The 16,246-nt window shown below is 42.6% G+C and overlaps 1 long non-coding RNA gene across 1 annotated transcript in view; it reads right to left on the bottom strand.

The window, feature by feature from the left end:
- Window positions 1–9,269: 9,269 nt before the first annotated feature.
- The window catches only part of LOC102039709, an 8,409-nt gene continuing 1,432 nt past the window's right edge, over window positions 9,270–16,246 (bottom strand). Inside the window, exons 2-5 of the long non-coding RNA XR_265394.1 lie at window positions 15,136–15,260; window positions 12,121–12,254; window positions 9,580–9,735; window positions 9,270–9,439 (exon numbers count right to left, since the gene is read on the bottom strand). This is a non-coding gene — a long non-coding RNA (uncharacterized LOC102039709). The remainder of the gene's footprint in view (window positions 9,440–9,579; window positions 9,736–12,120; window positions 12,255–15,135; window positions 15,261–16,246) is intronic.

Here is a 16,246-nt window from a genome sequence, read left to right as displayed (position 1 = left end):
GCAGTGCTGGGCTGGCCTGGGACACCTGCCGTGCACAGGAAGCACAGCCAGAAAGCAGAGGTCAGGCCTGGAATAACAGAGACTGTGTGCTCCCCAACTGACAGCTTTTAATGTGAGAACAGTCACTCAGCACTGGCATTCATGCTGCACTAATTGCCATTAGTGTCATCCTTGCGGGAACACTAAATTCATGGCAAACCTTGAATTAGCACGCTCTCATAATTCCTAACTTAGGCAGAACCATTTGCAGAGGCAGCACGTCCCAAGCAACTGGAGCAGAGACAAGGAATGATACTCAGCTGGGCCTTGGATGTTCAATTTAGCGAAGAAAAGAAGCAGAGGTCGCACTCATAACTGTGTATTTATGGGTCTGTTCTGGAAATTCCCAGAGCAGCTGCCAAAAGAGCCCAGCACCATTAAGGTGCAGATGTGTGTCAGGGCTCCCAGCTCTCAGCTGCCCAGCCCCAGGCATTGTGCATCAAGCTCTCCCTGCATCCAATTCTCACTTCATTCTCCACTTTCCTCTTCCCACCAACTCCTGAGATCCCCCAGAGCAATCCTGGCCTAATAAAGTTGAAAATTTGCCACCATCTTTGATGGTTGCGGCATTCCCACAACAAGGTCAAGGTGTCTTTGCAGAGCTCACTGGTGGTGTTTGACATGGAAATGGCAGAATGTGAAACAGGGATGGCCAGTATTTGCTTCTGGTCCCAGCAAAAAAAAAAAAAAAAAAAAAAGAGCTTTTCTGGCTCTGAAATCCCTGTTCACACTTTGCAAATCCATCTCCTTGCAAAGCTCAGAGAAGATCTGGGATTGGAAATCACAATAATTCAAAATTGTCCTTGAAGGGCTGTTGACCCAAATTCCCATATCCCAGATAAAAGCAGCCTCTGGCTTCCCCGGAGCAGAAAGCAGGAAGGACAAAAGCAAAGGCCCAGAACTGTGTTTTATCAGAGGAGAAATATTTCCTAAGGGGAAAATTCAATCAATACTTTGCAATTTCCTAACAATCCATTAATCATTGCAATTATGCAGAGATAATTCAAGCTTTTCAATCCAGCTGCTAAATTAGAGAAAAGCATACTCTTAGCACGCACTATCCCCGGTTTGACATGTCAGTCAGAAAAAAAACCCTTCAAATATAAAATCCATGCACTGAAATTAAAAAAAAAAATCTGTTTCAAAATCCTAGACCAATTTAAAGGGTTTACAATGTACAAGGATTCTATTTTTCAGGTAATTCTATGCCATAGCTAGGAATAATGAAAATGCAAAGAGTTAATATGAATTTTTCTGTTGATAACTCATTTGCATTTCATCACGTGCTACATCCTTTCTGATTTCTACAGCTCTAAGAAGAAAAGGTATAAGAAGAAATAGACCAAATCAAAATTAATTTCTAAATTAGCCTTTCCTTTCCTAACCTTGAACTTGGAATAAAAAAAAAGACCTGCATCTGAACAGATTTTTTTATCCAAAATCAAATCTCATTCTGGTTTTGCTGTTCTTTAGGAATCCCTGCAGCACTGCAGAAAGAGTGGGAAGGGAACAGAAAAATGAACCATCTTCTGGAGACATTTTTCACTAGAACAATATTATGGTAAGCAGAAAGGAAGGAAAGTTTTCAGCGTGTTTTGGGAACAGGAATTGAGTGCAGGACTCAATGACTTGGTGTTCCTTGTGATGACTGTCAAAATGAAGTCATCAGTTTCCTGAATCCATTTTGGACTCATCACTCATCTCTTTGTCTGTGTCTGCTGCCTCCAGAGACACCAGCAAGATAACGCTGGCAGCCCCAGGATAATTGCTGGCCAAGATATAATTTCACAGAATCATCACTCAAAATCTTCTTCCACTTACACACCCTGCCAGAGGGGTTTATTCCCTCTCTAGGGTCAAAATTTTCTTGATGTTGGAGTTGGTACCAGGCAAAAGCAGCCACAGCAGCGCAGGCGTTATCACGTGGCCCATCATCTTCTAATTTGGATACAAAAGAGCAGCCCTGGGGAATGAAGAAGCACTTTGGCTTCTGTGGCCGAGTCATTCTGTGCTGAAACAACCGGCAGGGCCGGCTGGCTGTGCTCAGCATGGCCACGTTGTTGTGGAGCTGCACCACTGTACTGGGGCCAGGCTGAAGCTGTAAAACTTTGCTCATTAACATCATTAGAGAGCTGTCAGATGGAACAACTGGGATGGCTTTGATCTGGCAGAATATCCTTCCTCCTGTTCCCAGACCTTGGGAACCATCCAGTTTTCCATAATTTTTTTTTCAAGTAATTCAAACAATGCTCTTTGGGTTTTCTATAGGTTGCAATAACTTCTTCAGGCAAACTGGAGGCTGTAACAGCTATAACAAGATTCATTTATTAAATAGAAACCCTGATATTTCAGTGATTCCTCTATAAATATATTCACAGCTGGTTTTGCCAAGAAAATGACAAAATGTTGCTGATAATCCCAAAGATATTCCCTATAAATCCACTAGGTGTCCTACTGTTTTCAAGCAATTAGGCTCAAGGTTTGTTTGGGTTTTTCCCTAGTTTTGCCAGTGAAGAATTAGTTTGAGGCTTTAGTGGAATTAGGTCTGGGTTTGCAGGTTGAAGAGACGTGTACGTGTGGTTTGTGTGACACAGCAGGACATCCGGCTCACAGCAACAGCGCTTTTGGCAAATCCACTAATGTTCCCCACAGAGACCAACTCAAGGTTACAGGCTGGAAGAGAAAAAGGGAAAAGAATCTGCCTTCCTCTCCTGGGAATGCTAAACAAGATCCAGCCGAGCCAAATCCTCTTTTCAGTCAACCTTGAGCGTCTATTTATAGGACTGCTAAAGCGAGGCCAGCACTGACCTCAAAGGTGGCGGCGACACGCGTTAACCTTCATGGGAGCTGCTCTGCACAGGCTGTGGTTGTGACATTCCTGGTCACTGTCCCTGTCCCTGACAAGTGTTCCCTGATTGCCAGCGCCTGTCAGCAAAGGCCAGCACAGCACACACTCACAAGGTGCCCTGTCACTTCCAACACACGGGGCATGTAAGTACATAGCAAGAAAAGCAAGCTGAAAAACAGCCACAGGGGAATTTTCTCATCTCAGAAAATGCTTAGGGTGGAGTGTGGCCATTGGACAGTCTCCAGGTGCTTGGCTGCTCCTCCGTGGTGTGACCTGGAGCCACTCACTGTATCAATTGTGCTATCCAGGACATCCCTCCTCTGCCTCCAGATTTGTAACTTGCACTGAGCCCCACATATCTCCTTGGTATTGAAAAAGCATCTTTCATTATTCCAGTGGTTTTCAGTGCTCAGAAATGCAGTATTTCAGTGAGAGAGAACTGCAGGGTGATGTTTATGGTCTTGTAACTGAAGCACAAATCACATTCTGTGTAATCCTCCCAGTCTTGCCCTCCTAAACAGGAGCCATTACATTTGCAAACACCCCTCCTGTTCACTCTCATTTCACAGGGCTGCCACAGCTTGGATCTACCCCAGATCTATGCAAAGTGAGGAGAAAATCAGTTTTGTTTTCTATTTAACAGACGCCAGTGGCAGAGATGCTCTCAAACAATGAGATTGTCTCTTTATCCAGTAGGTGCTTCATGGCCAGAAGTCCTGCCCAGGGCTATTGGCTCTGCAAACAGGCACTGGGCAAGGTGTCAGCACCAGTTTAATCACAAACTGCAAGGGGAAATCAGAGGGGGAACAACAGCCTCCTGTCCTTGGCCCACCAGGACTCCTTGCCATCAGGCATTGTGCATCACGGGAAGTGTGGAGCATCTGTCCTCTGCCATGTGTCACTGCTCTGCCTCCCTTCCCTGCTATCTGAGCTCAAGGTATGGCAGTCATTTTCCTGCAAGGAGAAAAGGATGCTCAGATCTTCCCCAGAGTGTGTCTGTAGGTACCTGCTGCAGTCCCACCCCGGAGCAGGGTGCACCATGCTGGCTGTGAGGAGTTTAACCTGGTCTGGCACCTGCGTTTGCTGTGACACACAGCAAACACCCCGAGCCTTGCCATGATTCACAGCATAATGTGTGGGAGCCATCTGGTCCCGTAGCTGAAGGAGCAAACAGAAAATCTGATGAAAGCACAAACAGCCACAATGAGAGACTGAAAAGATGTGTTGATATTCCAAGCAGAAGTCTCCTTCTGTGGAGGGTAATCTCATCACCCATTGCCTCTTTCCTACTCCTTCCTCTGGAAACCTGCTGTCAGCCAGGTTGCACTCTCAGCTCTGGGAGTACTCAGACCTCTGGGATGCTAAAAATATGTTTCATGTGCTTGAGCATACCTCCCGAGACAAGAATTTGCTTGGCAGCCAGCTGTGCAGTGAGCAAGATGTGGAAGATGCTTGCATGCAGCACAGCACATTTGGGGGAGCTTGGATTGATCCAGAACTTTGGCTGGTTTAAGATGCACTCTCAGTTGGGATTAGTCACTAATATTGTCCCACTGCTGTGCAGAATGACAGCTTATGGCTGTGACAGACTGAGTGGAGTTTCACCTCAGCTTGCCTAGATATTCTCAGCCCTGCAAAGGAGATGTGTTTGGGAGGGACTGGAGCATCAGGGGAGAAACAAGGAACTCAGTGCCATGGATGGAGTAGAGCTTGGGATGGCTTTGACATGGCACAGTTTGTGCATAACTTGTCCTGGATACTGGGTTAATAAAAGTGGTTTCATTGTATTTTGCAGCCAGTCTGGTTTTCCCTCATTCTGACCCTGGTTTCTGATGTTTGGAGGGCACAGGGAAGGTAGGGAGACAGAAGGTGCCTATTTTAGTACTTCTCTGCAGGGAATGCACACGTTTCAGACAGGTACACATTTGTTTCCTCTGACACCAAATTAATGGGAATTGATGTATTGATTCTACAATTCTTCTAAAAATTGCTTCAAGTTTTGGCTTGCTTTCAAGCTGGTTAAATGCAATGTGCACACAGCTCAAGACAGCTATTTAATTTCTGTAATATTAATATAGTTTAAAAATTTCAGCTCCCTGTGAAATGCAGAAGGTAAAAAGCACAGAGAGCAGCCCAGAAAGACTCTGTATCCTGGGTTCATCCCACAGTGAGGGCTGCAGGTGAGGGGGGATTCTGCCGTTCTGCCCCTCTCAGGTGAGACCCCACCTGCAGAGCTGTCTCCAGCCCTGGGGAACAACAGCAGAAGGATTTGGAGCTGCTGGAGCAAGTCCAGAGGAGGTCACAGAGATGGTGCAAAGGCTGGAGCCCCTCTGCTCTGGAGCCAGGCTGGGAGAGATGGGAATGTTTCGTTTGGAGAAGGCTCCAGGGAGACCTGTAAGACCCTTCCATTGTCTAAAGGGGCTCCAGGAGAGCTGGAGAAAGACTTTGTACAAGGGTCTGGAGGAAGGGGACAAGGGGGAATGGCTTCCCGTTGCCAGAGGGCAGGAATAGATGGGATATTGGGAAGGAATTGCTCCCTGTGAGGGTGGACAGGCCCTGGCACAGGGTGCCCAGAGAAGCTGTGGCTGCCCCGGATCCCTGGCAGTGCCCAAGGCCAGGTTGGACACTGGGGCTTGGAGCAGCCTGGGATAGTGGAAGGTGTCCCTGCCATAGCAGGGGGGGTGGATCTGGATGATCTTTAAAGTCCCATCCAACCCAAACCATTCTGGGGTTCTACGATTCCATTATAAAATAATAACCTGAGTTAGTAATTTGTCAGTCCCAAGTGTTAAATCCACTGTCTTTATGACTATTCCTATATTTAACTAAATAAATAGTGGCAAAGTAGTCACTTCAGGTACTCAGCTATGGTATTTGTAGACTATGGGAATATCTCTGTGCCAGGTAGGCACCTGGTCCTAAAAAGAGAAATAGCTTGTATTAGGAATGGAGTAAGAGTCCTGTATTTTCTTCTTTGATCACTCTGTCTCTGCTTTTATGATCTTACTAGGACAGTGATATGACAGATGCTTCTGTATTTTGAGTGGCAACATGACTCGTCCAAATATTTGAAGTCATTGTTGTGTTTCATTTATTTTCTGGCAAAACAGCATCCATCTGCAGTTTAAGAATAGAACATATAAAAAAATGTATAGAACTCCAAAGCACAGAACACAGAATTTCTGGGCAAAATTCTCTTCTCAGCTACATTTACATAACTCTGGAGCAGAGGAAGAGTATCTTCCTCTTTCTTGTGGTTACTCTGAGCCCCTTTTCATCTCATTGTGTCAGAGCCATAGGATCTACCATACATGACTAAATCCGATTTCGTCACAACTGTTGCAATCTCCTAGACAAAATTACAATCTCAGAGGAAGTATATAAAGATGCATGGGCCTCAATATCCTAAAAATATGCTGCTGTCAGTTGTTCCCTGTTAGTAGTTTTCCATGCAAATGAAAATACCATGGTGGTGGAGAACTGCTGAACTATCTGGAGCAGATTTTCCACACACACAAGAGCAGATAATCTACATTATTTGGCTGAGCTCCTTTATAAAACATCATGTTCAGTAGCTCTTTCTTTAAACAAAGAAAGAGTTTGCACTAAATTGTTTGATATTTATTTTGTGTAACTCTGTTCCTTGGCTGTCCATGCTACAGAAATGCTGTTATGCTCCAAGAAGACAGATTGCCTGGGCTGGAAGCCCCAGCCCTGATCCAGGGAAGCACATGGCTTCCTTACAATGATTATGATGAATATAATTACTATTCAGTATATGGGGCAATTGTTTTTGGTGTTTAAAACAGAACAAAACAAAACAAAACAAAACAAAGTGGGTTTGGAAAGGAAAACAGAACATTAAAACAGAACAAAACAAAACAAAACAAAGCAGGTTTGGAAAGGAAAACAGAACATTGAAAAAAAATTGTTAAATAGGAAGTGGTTGACTTTCAGGAAGTAACTCCATATGCAGATTCTGCTATCCACTGTTTCCAGTCATCAGGGAAAGGAAAAAAATGCCATTAAATATCCCAGTGATCCTTTAGAAAATAATGCAGCTCCCTTTCTGTAGGTACAACATTTTACATCTCCTGTCCAACAGCTGGTGGAGTCAAAGGCCAAGCGAGCAGGACGTGGAATGCAGAGCTTCAGTGGTTACTGAAGGCAAAACCATCTAAAGCTGTAGCAGATGTTCCCTTGCTTCCTGTCTGCTTATCAGCCCTGCAAAGGCACTTGGGTTTTGTGCTTGTTGTGCCAAGGGTAGCTATGGAGATCTCGTACAAGCTGTGCAAGAGTGATACGCTGAAGGATCTTTATGTATTTGGTTATGAATGATCAAGAAAACAGTATGGTTTCTAAGAACTCACAATTTTCCATATGTACGTCAGTCGTTCCCCTCGCACGACACAAAAATGACATTTCAAATTAAAAAATAACTTAAGAAATACATTTCTGCACTGAAGATGTTCATTTGGCCTCGGTGTGCTCATGTTTTATACATTGTTTCTAGTACACCATGAAATAAAGAATAGGATATCCAACCAACTGTATTTCTCCAAGGCCTCGAAAGTGCTACAGAAGAGTTTTTAACTGTCAATTTAAATATCACTGCCACTAATCCTTTTTATTGCACCTCAGCTCAGTTTTAATTCCTGTTTATATTCATTATGAGCTCCTGTAAATTCTAACTTTAATATGAATGACTACGTGCAAGTGTTAATGCAGTGCTCCATCTATTCTAGGGCTTTGAGATAGTTTAATGAGACTGATTTTTACACTGATGCATTTAAATTAATATGCATTCCCAACATAGTCAAGACCCACGGCAATTAAGTTCATTACTTATTAGATAGGAGTTATTTTCCTCCACGAAATAGAAAATTACTTTTATTTTTTTACTTTTATGTAAATTCTAGCCCAGATGTTGCTTTAAAGGGTAGCAGAAAAGGATGGATTTGGAATGGCTCCTTTGCCCATGTTGAAACTGGAAAACAAAAGTGACAGTGTTGACTTATCACTGGTAGACATGGTTATAGATATTCCTGTGGGATACAAAAGAGGACCAGTGGCTCTGCTGATGTTTGCCACATTTCATGTAACACTATCCAGCAAAAAGAGCACTAGGTAACCATTATTGCACCTTTAAATTGTTGATAGCATTGCAAATTCGTGTTGACCTGGAAAATGCAAAGAGTGGACAGAGTATTCCTTCTAGGGATGATATTCAGCGTGCTGCAACATCATGACCCATAGTCCAGGAGGAACTGAAGCCCTTTGGGACAGTAGGTTCCCAGGGAAGTAAGTAGTGTGGAGATTCTTTTGAGAAAATGAGCTTCCATATGAAAGCTAGAGACCTAAAATTCAGTCACCTTCGTGTCCCCAAAGGCACAGAAGGACAAGCCAATGCACGAAACAAAAGAGAAAAGTTGTTGAAATGAAGATATCAGGACTGTATGCAATGGGCAGACTTGCAGGCAAAGGATGATCTGAAGAATGCAGTGATAGAAACTGCCTGAAGCATCTGGGAAAACACAAGAAGTATGAAGATGAAAGAGGAAAAGAGGGAAAAGGGGACCCAGAGGTCAAATTTGTATGAGTTGGGAATGTGGAGAAGGTGAGCACAATTCTGTGGGTGTATTCCTGGTAGAGATGCAGTAAATATATTAAAAAAGCAATATATTGGTACTATGACCGGGTAAGACAGTTTTTGTTTGAAGTGTTTGAAAATTGAGGTCACAGTATTTACACTTAGACTGTAAGGGGTAGCACAGTTGGAAGCAGGATGGATGAGATGGTTTAACAGGGCTTCATTGTAGTCACATTAATTCAGTTTAAATAATTAATTCTCTTTTAAATTGACTCTATTCTGCACACTTGACATTTTGGTAAAGCTGCCATTGCCTGGCCTTCTGGTAAATGCTTTTGCATTTGTTTTCCATTGTTTCCCTCTTGAAAAAAAAAATCCTTGTCACTAACAGGAACCATCAGCAGCATGGAACAAATTGACTTGCCAAGGACATTTCCTCCCATCTCATTATTTGCACTGGAAGTACTCTTTTTTTGTACCAAGAGTCAGAGTGTGATTTTTTAAAATTTCCATTTATTAAGGTAGTTTTGTACTGTATTATGAGTCAAATTCAAACTTGATTATGTAAATTACTTTCCGTGCATCAACATTTGGTCATCCATTTTCCAAGGAGGTGATCAAGCAGTTTAATTAATAATCAATTCACAGTTCTCTCTGCCTACCTCATTATGTAGAACCCCTGACTGTTGCAGGAGAGGGTCTCCCCCAGGTATGAATCAGAGCAGATACATCACTCTCTCTCTTCTGCTCTTAGAACATTGATTGGGAGCCTCAAGTGGCTGAGACTGAGTGGATCTATAATGTTATTTGGCACAAATTGGGTTAAACAAACAGGTTGTGTATTTTACTTGCAAGGTGATTTGGTTTGTGTTTTCTCTCCTATCCTTTCTCAGCTCTTGGTTGTGGCTCAGTTGCTAAGAAATTGTTCATCTGCTTTAAACTCCCCCATGGAAGTGGCAGTGCTGTATGGCAAAGGAACACAAACATAATTTTTTGCAGGGGGTCTGTTGGGGTTGGGGCTCCTTCAGGTGACCTGGAGCCAACCCTCTGAAAGCTCAACAAAGGGCAGAGCCTGTGCTGACCTACATTCACAGTGACTCACCATGAGATTTGATGTTGTTCCTCTGTGTTGCTGGTTTCTCAGCAGCTGCTGAGGCTTTAAACAAGGCACTCTTACCTAAGCCAATCGATGGATGAGCAGGTGGGACCCAATCTAATGCAGCCAGGATTTGTAATAATAGAAGGGCACATTCCAAAGCTGTTACAGAAGAAAAGAATTTCAGATAATTAGGAGAGGAGTTGGGCAGTGATACAGATTTAAAAAGTACCCAAGATAAAATAACAGATACTAAAAATATCTGTATTGAGATTAAATCCTCATGACTCGGTACTCGAGCCAACTTCCATTCTCTAGGAATTAGCAAGGAAATAATCCAAACAGGCTGGGTCATGGTGTATTGCCTTACTCTGGGCTTACACTTACACTTCAAAGATGTACCTCACACTGAAAATGTCAGACTCAGGTCTGACCTTTCAGGGCAATTGCAAATTTCTTAAAATATGTTCTGTAGTTGTAGCTTTTCCAAAAAATTGTGAGTTCATTTCTATCTAGAAAAAATCTAACAAAGAGCACTCTGGACCTTGAAAGGCACTGACAGCAGGACCAGAGATGCAGTCTTTGTGACAAGCAGGACATAATTTTTAATACCTGTGACTCTCTAGCTAATAACTGAGGAGTGGTCAATCCAGCTTGCAAATAGAAACACAAGAGTGCCATTTCTTCTCTTTTTTTCTACATGAAGTGTTCTCCAACCAGATGCAAAACTTTGAAAGTATTGGAGATACTGTAAGCATTAAAAGTATTTTGAAAGAAATTAGTATTTTGAAAAGTATTTTGAGTGCTGTAGAATCTCAGAAAAGCGGAAATCTGTGTTAGGAGAGCTTCAGCTACAATCTGGGTCAGATTTTCAGTGCAGATGTGTCAGATGCAGTTCCTTGGAAAGTCTCCATGGCAGTTAGTGAGAAGAGTGACCCAATGTTTTCTCACCGTACAAAATACCCGTTCTGTTTGATGATGTCATGTGCATGAAGCACTGCCTGCATTCCCACAGCAGAGTCCTGTTTCAGCTTGTTTGGGAGAGGAGATTTCGTCTCAGAACTGTTTCAAACGGGAAGTTTAGCAAATCTCTTTGGTAACACCTTGACTGATCTCAATCAGTTTTCAGAATTTTAATGATCTGGTTTTATTTCCAGATAATGACTATTTATGTAAATGAGATGCCTTATAAATAAGTACAGAAATTATTCCATAATATTAATTACAGGCTTTATGGTTCAAACACTTATTATACTAAAGGCAAATGGTGCTGGGGATTGTCTTTGAGTTTATTGATTTAGTTACTTTGTTAGTTTTATTTTAACTTGACTTACATATGTTGGGCAGTATTTCCTGAACTAAAACAAGGTGTACTGTGTGCCTGGATATATCAAAGGATATTGAAGGATAATAAAAATCAAAATGCATCATACAGTGGTAGTAGTAAATGGAAACGAGACTTCACAATGATTTTGTCTAAAAATCAGCTGAATGAGTTTTACTTGGAAAATCACAGCTTAAGTGTTGTTAGCCGTTTATTCAAAAATTAGTCTTAAATTAATTATAATCCTTTGCACTTCTATAGCTGCTTCTCTTGAGAATCTCAATAGTGTACTACAAACATTAATTAAGCCTAATAGTACTCCTGAGAAGTGGTTAAGTGATAGATATACTTCACCCACTATGATATAAGCAATCTCTAGAACAAAATACAGAAACTTTAAACAGCAGGACTACACAGGAGTTTAGAGCCTGAAGTATCCCCATCAGGCAAAACTGTGGGGAAGATTTAGCTGCATGGAATACAATTGCTTGGCCTGGGGATGATTCGAAGGTGGATATAAAGTGCAAATAATAAAGAACTCTTCACTAGAGATCTCTAGTGAAGGAAAGTGGTTTTCTATGGCCCCACAGTATCATGTGGTGTGGCTCTGGTGATGAATTGAATACTGATTCAGAGGAAAACTGCCATTTGCAGAAATCACCCCCAGATGGGCCAAGGAGCAGGCATCCACATGGAACCTTTAAGGCTGATGCATGAACAGCAGGGATAGCAGTTAAGTCCTCTCACCCCTGAGGGAACAGGAGCTGCTGAAAATAGCAACAAACCAGCAGTATCAGTGTGTACATTTACAGCCCCAGACTGTTATTTTTGCTGGTGAATCTGCATGCACAATTTCCTTCCTGATATTACTCCACAAAGAGCAGCTTTTGTTATCTGGCATTACTGATGACAGCAATACTTAAACCAGGTTAGTGCTGGCACAGACAGCAAGCTGGCTTTGATAGATGCATTAGGATTTGGGCCGTCCTCAAGCAACCCTTCTGCTGTCCCATGCTCACAAAATGGACTGCAAATATTTGTCTGGGAGCTTCCAGGGTCCAGAAATGTGCTCCAGCTGTACACGCTGATTGCCTGCTAATGACAGGACAAGAGGTACGGATGGCATCACTGGCTTGACACCCCAACCCTCAGCCACCCAGCCAAGCACAACTTCTCTGGTTTATCCCTGACTAACACCAAAGGCCATCCCCTGCCTCTCTTACCGTTCCACAGCTGATAGCTGCTGCCATGCTGCAGTGCCTCGTGAATAATTTTAGCAGTTGCCGAGGGAAACTTTACAACGCGCAGCCCAAGTCCTCAGATGCACACTCTGAAATCTTGAGGAAGCAAATCGGTGCTGGAAAGGGAAATGGTAATGAGTTCACATCAGATTTTTATTTATAGAAATGACTTGGAAGCAGCTGGATCTCCTCCTTGGGTACATTTTCTTTCCTTTTTCTTTCCCAGTATTTCTGTTCTTTTGGGACCACAAACTCTCCCATAAATATTGGCAATACATGCTTGCTGAGAAATTCTCTCTACCTGCTGGAGAAAAAAAATCTCATTTTATCCAAGTGGAATGCCTAGATACTGCAACTAGACAATTAGGCTTTATCCTTACACATATACAGTAACATTCTTTATTTGCATTTGTGTATTGTAATTCATGACACACATGACTCCAGTGCTTCTGCTGAGTTCAGTGGCCTTTGGATCCAGGCCTGTATTTGCCTCATTGCCCCATATTTTTAGCTGCTTCAGTAATTACTTTACCTAGAGAAAGGTTTGAAAAATAGATATATTTTTAATATACATATATGATATTCTATTTCCTGTTTTATAATGTATAGTCAGTAGTTTCTCTGGAGGGCAAAAGCTTTTTGGAGATGCTACACTTGAATCAGTAAAAGGAAGGGTGACTGCACTGTTGTACTGCTGCACCACAATATTTAAATGCTTTATTATTTCATAATCTGTCCTAGAATTTAATCATTCCAAGCTGGGATGGTCTCTTTATGTCAAAAGGGATAAGTCCCAGATTTACAAATATGCATGTATGAAAAAACCCATGAAGATGTGGCTTCATTTCCAGTGTGATCCCAGCTTGCCAAAGGCTCCATTTCATTGCATAACCCTCCGGATGCAGATCCATTACTGCACTGTAAAGTGGGTTACTGGACAGGGTAAGGCAATTCATCTTCTGAAATGCAGAGTCTTGTTTTGCCAGTTATGGAGTTTATAATTATCCATTATCATTATCTCCATAGTTATTTTTACCAAGGTTACAGATAGGTCTATTTGAAAGGTATTCAGTTGGGTTCTCGTGGAGGTTCATCCTTCTCCTGCAGAGGTAAATGAGCAGTGCACACAGCACAGCCAAGTGAGTTCAAAAGGCATAAAACTGGTGACAAAGAGAACAGAGTAAGTCCCAAATTGCACACTTAAGAAACTGAACTAAAATTGTTTTGCTTATGGAAGCCAGTCTCTGCCAGGAAAAACTGGGAATAGTGATAGCTGCATTTTTTTAAGCACTTCTGAAGCCCCATGAATTATAAATCATCAAACCCACAATCCTGGGACAAAGTCTCTTAAAATCATGTCCTGGGACAGCAGAGTTCTCCATTCTATTCCTGGCTCCGTCACTGACCATCTGCCACTTGTCCTCTGCCTTGCTTGAGTTTACCCATGTGTAAAATGCACTTAAAATAATCTAAACCAGACTTTGAAAATTACTTCAGTGCCACAAGCTAGAAATTTGGGGTTGTAACATGGAAAAAAATCATTCTGTGGTTGTTGGTCCATAGAAAGCCTGCGTGTCTCTCTGGCTGCACGACGGGGGAGGCTAAATCTGGCTGCCAGGGCTCCACCCTGCACTTGAGAGGCAGCAGAATCCCACATGAAGCGTGCTTGGTGCCTGCCCACCTGCACTACATGCAGTTGTTAACTTGGGTAATTAGTTTACTATGCACAACAAGAATCTGATCCAACAGTGACTGCAATTAATAAGTAGACTTCAGTGACTTCATGATCCTGGGCTTGGGTCTTCATGTGCAAGTAGAGATCCTTGCTTAGAGATCCCAAAAATCCCTGGGAAGGGAAAGGCTTTGTGTGACTGACACATAGACACATCTCTGTGCACTGAGCCTGGCAGGAGCTGGGCACACAGTAAATCTGTCTCTGCCTGTACAGTAGCACTATTCACTGATGCTGCTCTTTATTCACAAATAAATACAGAACTACAGTCACAATTTTTCATAGCCCCTTTTGCACGTGGCTTTAGAAGAGCCTTAAAGTGGAAAATTGATGATGAGCTATGCAGGAAAGCTTCGCAGTGAGATTTGTTAGGAAAGGTGACTTGATAAAGGTGGTGACAAGCTAATAATGAAATGGAACATTGCAATTAAATGTGCTGGTGGGGAAGAAAGTGTGCCACAGCCAAGAGCATGAGCAGCAGGTAGGTCAGGGAGAGAATGCAGTAGAGGTTTGAAGGATGAGGGTGGGAAGGAGGGGGAGATGTAAGAACAAGAAAGACAGGACAGAGATAAGCACTGTTAGCTGTGATAGCAGTATGGGGCAGAAACTCCTTTGGTGTTTGTATCAGGCCTTGCAAAAAGAGAACCCTGTCCCTGACCACAATTTGTTGACATTGACACAATGTGTAATTAAATGCAGATAGTCCTAGAAGGACAGTAATGGGGGAGGGAAACAAATTAACAGCAAAACAAAGACATCTACACAATGTTTTACTTATGTAAGAGCTGAAAAGTATGTAAACTGACAGAGAATATTTAAGAATTCTATTTCTCCAAAATGAGTTTCCATTAGAAACAGTCCAGTATATTTTAATGGTTATGAACTTAAACCCTGCAAAGTGAGCTATTCATGTATCAGTGCAGGAATTTTGCTCAGTATACAGGCAGTTGTAACAATACTCTTAGAAGTAGGAACAGACCCATTAATCTTGCATGTTAATGCTGAAGCCTAAAATTTATGTCTACCTGAAAAATGAGCAAGAGCAGAGAGCACAGAACAGTTTGCATATCAAAAATTACTAACACTAGCCAGAAGATGGAGTTCAGTATTGCTATTTATTCGAAAAGCATTTCCTGGATTAAAATATATCGGAAATTGATTTAGAAAAGTCTCTACCAGCAGACCAGATAATTTAAGGACACACCACTGAACACAGAGCATCTTGCTGTAGTGAATAGTGACATTCTAGGTTCTTGGTGTCTCACCCGACTTTGTACTGTCTGGAGAGACAAGTTCTTTATGGGTGTGGCTAGAAATGCATTTCACGTAGAAACACAAGGAATGGGAACGTTCTCGTAGTCCCTGACACATTCCTTACTCGGTTTACTGCCTGTTGAGAAAAAAACAAGACAGACTTAGCTCCCAAGTATCAACCCTGGCAGCGAAGAGCTGTGCCTGCATGTGCAGGCTTGCACATGGGCGCTCCTGCCCAGGTAGACACCAACTTGTGTCAGCCACCACATTTCCTACATGGGGGGTACGAGGAGCAGCATTTCTACTATAAACAATTTAATTAATAAAAGCATGTGGGGAAAACCAATGTTATTTCACACTTTTTGGCTTTTGTATTCTCCTATTTGGTCAGATTTTCAGAGGGACGAGGTATACCAAGAGAGTAAGTCTGAATATATCTGAGTATTTACAGTTCAGTTTTGGTAAATTGACAATATTTACAAATTCAGAACTTCATATGAATTTTATGTCTTTTATCACGAGCCACATCCAAACCCTTAAGCCAAACATCCAGAACTGAGGTAAGACTGAATTCAAACTCAAAATTGTATGGTTGGAACTTAACGCTAATAGGCACGTCGGTATAAAATTTGGAAACTCAGGGTTGCAACGGACAAGGTGCCAGAAAAGTAGTATTCATTTCTGTGTGGGTACAGGCAGGACTCGTTCTGTTGCGCTCAGCAACATCTTGACACGCTGCACTAATCTTAGCTGCACGCTCTTAAAAGATTATTTTTGTCTCGGGTTCTTTTTCTAGTCTTTGATGCAACAGCCTGCTGCGGGTTACATCAAGCCTGCAGAAAATCCCTCGGTTTTCTCGTCCCTTGTTTTCCAGACAGCCGGCACCTCCTCCGGGTCCAGGCGACGGGCGCCGCAGGTGAGCCAAATCCCGGCCTATCTGGGCCAGAGATTAATTTCGGTTTAAATTAAAGATGCTGTCTAGATTAAAAGGCTGAGGTGGAGGGAGGCACAGTTGAGCCCGTGGTCTGCGCGCTGTGTTCTAGGTGCTTTCGCTTAGGGAGCCCCGCTCCCCCTTTCATGGCTCGGAGCCGGCGGCGCCGCGTTCCGTGAGGGGGAAGGCGG

Source organism: Geospiza fortis, unplaced genomic scaffold (assembly GCF_000277835.1).
Source record: "Geospiza fortis unplaced genomic scaffold, GeoFor_1.0 scaffold2, whole genome shotgun sequence".
Classification (NCBI taxonomy): Eukaryota; Metazoa; Chordata; class Aves; order Passeriformes; family Thraupidae; genus Geospiza; species Geospiza fortis.
The sequence above is the reverse complement of the archived record's forward strand: the minus strand, read 5'-3'. Positions and strand labels throughout refer to the sequence as shown.